At 47.2% G+C, this 3,322-nt stretch overlaps 1 non-coding gene across 1 annotated transcript; it reads right to left on the bottom strand.

Moving 5' to 3' along the window:
- Window positions 1–1,782: 1,782 nt before the first annotated feature.
- Window positions 1,783–1,885, bottom strand: LOC111530410. Its single transcript, XR_002727798.1, has one exon. It is a non-coding gene; the product is annotated as a U6 spliceosomal RNA (small nuclear RNA).
- Between the last annotated feature and the right edge of the window lie 1,437 nt (window positions 1,886–3,322).

The following is a 3,322-nucleotide window of genomic DNA, read 5'->3' on the forward strand; positions in this document are numbered from 1 at the left end:
AGTAGAGACGAGGATTCGCCGTGTTGGGCAGGCTGGTCTTGAACTCCTGAACTAAGATGATCCGCTCCCCCCTCGGCCTCCCAAAGTGCTGAGATTAGGGATAAGGCTAACCTCCTTATTCTTTGAAGCAAGGAACTGGAGATGGTTTTTATATAGGGGTTTATGTTCTGGATTCCAGAAAACTTGCAAACAGGGCAAATAAATACATCTTTATTTTTGTGTCCATTTTAACCTGGGCAAGGAAAATTCCAACAAAAAAACCAGAGTGCTGGAGCAAGAAGATTTCATGCTGTGACCCTACAAAGGGAAGCACTTTCTGTTGTCTAAAAGAAAAGAAGGCACTTCCCTTTGGAGGATTACGGTTTGAGAAAAGCAACGTTGAAGTTGATGCTGATCTTGGTAATACATTTGCAGAGCATGCTTATCATCAGACTTGGATGATTAAGGGGGTCTGTTTTGGTTTGCTTTTTTATTCTAAGACAGGGTCTCTGTTGCCCAGGCTGGACTGCAGTGCCACATCCAACCCAGGTCTCTTGGATTCAAATGGTTTTTTTAGGGGGCAGAGTCTCTTTCTATCACCCAGGCTGAAGTGCAGTGATGTGATCACTGCAACCTCCGCCTCCCGGGTTCAAGCAATTCTTCTGCCTCAGCCTCCTGAGTCCTGAGTAGCTGGAATTACGGGAGCCCAATACCACACCTGGCTGTTTTTGTATTTTTTTTTTTTAGTGGAGATGGAATTTCACCATGTTGGCTAGACTGGTCTCAAACCCCTGACCTCAAAGGAGCCACCTGCCCCTGCCTCCCAAAGTGCTGGGGTTACAGGTATGAGCCACCACCCCGGCCTAATTTTTATATTTTCGCCATGTCGTCCAGGCTAGTCTCGGCTCCTGACCTTAGGTGATCCACTGGTCTCTGCCTCCCAAAGTACTGAGAATACAGGCATGAGCCACCACACCTGGCCATCAACACCTTTTACTCCATGGAAATTATTTTGGCACTTGTTTACAGAATCTCACGTGGGGTCAGGTGGAGTTGAAGGGGACCCCGATGTCCCTGCAGATGGGATGTGCACTGCTTAGCAGGAGCACAGAGTGGAGTGCATGGGGTTTGAGTTTTCATTGGGGAAATGAAACTGAAATCTTGGGTGCCTGACCAGGTCATATATGCAACGAGAAAGGGGTCTCACTATGCTGCCCAGGCTAAAGTGGGCTTAGATCCTCCTGCCTCTGCCCCTCCGCAGTCCTTAGTAGCAGGGACTACATGTGAATTTTATTAACCCATGCACAGAAAGAGGAAAGTAAGGACTATTCTTTGGGTCACGCCCCACCCCCAGTTACATTTGTATTGTAGATAAACAATGTATTTGAGATGTACTTGAACAACAAATGATTTGCTATTTAGTTAGGTGTGGGCATCTTTTTTCCCCCCTAATTTTCAATGTAGGAAAAGGCTGGGTACGGCAACTCTCACGCCTGTAATTCCATCATTTTGGGAGGCCAAGGCAGGTAGATCACCTGAGGTCAGTTGTTCGAGACCAGCCTGGCCATCATGGAGAAACCCCAGGTCTACTAAAAATACAAAAATTGGCTCAGAATGGTGGTGGTTCGCACCTTTAATCCCAGCTACTCAGGAGGCTGAGGCAGGAGAATCCCTTGAAGCCGGGAGGCTGAGCCTTCGGTGAACTGAGATCGTGCTACTGAACTCCAGCCTGGGTAACAGAGTGAGACTCCGTCTCAAAAAATTAAATAAATAAATAAAAATAAAAATAAAAAAATTAAATAGATAAATATGGGACCATCCTGAATTTGGTTGTCACCTTTGTGCAGGGGCCATGTTAATCTCTGTCATTCCAATTTTTTTTTATGTGCCCTGCCAAAACTAGCACTGACGCGTAGCTGTAGGCATACAATATGTGGTGCTTTCTTTTCTTTGAGACATGGTCTCAAAAATGTATGATGTAGCCAGGCGCGGAGGCTCGGGACTGTAATGTGAGCACCTTGGGAGGCCCACGTGGGTGGATCACCTGAGGTCAGGAGTTCAAGACCAGTCTGACCAACCTGGCAAAAATCCATCTCTACTAAAAATACAACCAAAAAACAAAACAAAACAAAATTAACCAGGTGTGGTGGTGGGTGCCTCTAATCCCAGGTACTCAGCGCGGGAGAATCGCTTGAACCCAGGAGGCAGAAGTTGCTGTGAGCCGAGATCGCACCACTGCATCCAGCCTGGGCGACAGAGTGAGACTCCGTGTCAAAATAAAAGAAGAACTCACGCAGTGACCCTCTAGATGGAAGCACTGTCTGTGGTCTAAAGGAAAAGATCGTGCATCCTTTTAGAGTGTTACTGTTTGAGAAAAGCAACGGTGGAGTCGATGCTGATCTCGGTAATACTTTTGCAGAGCGTGTTTATCATCAGACTTGGGTGCTGGTGGGGTTCTGGGTTCTGTTTTTGATTTGAAAATTTTCCAAGACAGGCTTTCCATTGCCCAGGCAGGAGTGGGTGGCACCTCCAACCGAGATCTCTTGGGCTCAAGTGGTCTTTTTATTTTTTGATTTTTTGAGATGCACTCTTGTTTGGTTGAAGTGCAGTAGTAGCAGGATCTCTGCTCACCAGAAACTCTGCCTCCCAGGTTCCAGTGATTCTCCCATATCAGCCTGCCGAATCCTTGGGAGTTCAGGAGCCCGCCATCATGTCCTGCACTCTTGTTGCCCATCCTGGAGAGCACTGGCACGATCTAGGCTTACTGCAACCTCTGCCTCCCAGGTTCCAGTGATTCTCCTGCCTCAGCCTCCCAGGTAGCTGGGATTACAGGCGCCTACTGCCCCACCCAGCTAATTTTTTATGTTTTTAGTAGAGACCGGGCTTTACCATGTTGGCCAGGCTGGTCTTGAACTCCTGCTTTCAGGTGATCCACTAGCCTTGGCCTCCCAAAGTACTGGGATTACAGGCGTGAGCCACCACCTCTAATCTCAAGTGGTCCTCTTAAGTCAGCCTAACCTGTGATCTATCCTGGAGAATGTTTGTGTGTGCAACAATGTATATTCTTCAACGTTGTAGATTCCATTTTGGATGTTCCCATCGGGACTGTGTGTCCCTGGGCTGGAACTCCAGTGAACACTTGACTCAAAAATCCATTGCTGTTCTCTAGAAATTCTGTCCAATTCTCTTGGTTAAAGATAAGGTATGCATAGTAGGCACTGCGTTTTCTCTTTGGAGACAAAACTCAGGCGGGTTGTCCCTTGATGAACAAGGCTAACCTGCTGAGCCTTTGAAGCAAGGAACTGGAGATGGTCCTTTTAGGGGTTTGTGTTCTGGATTCCAG

This window comes from Piliocolobus tephrosceles, chromosome 21 (genome assembly GCF_002776525.5).
Source record: "Piliocolobus tephrosceles isolate RC106 chromosome 21, ASM277652v3, whole genome shotgun sequence".
Taxonomy (NCBI): domain Eukaryota; kingdom Metazoa; phylum Chordata; class Mammalia; order Primates; family Cercopithecidae; genus Piliocolobus; species Piliocolobus tephrosceles.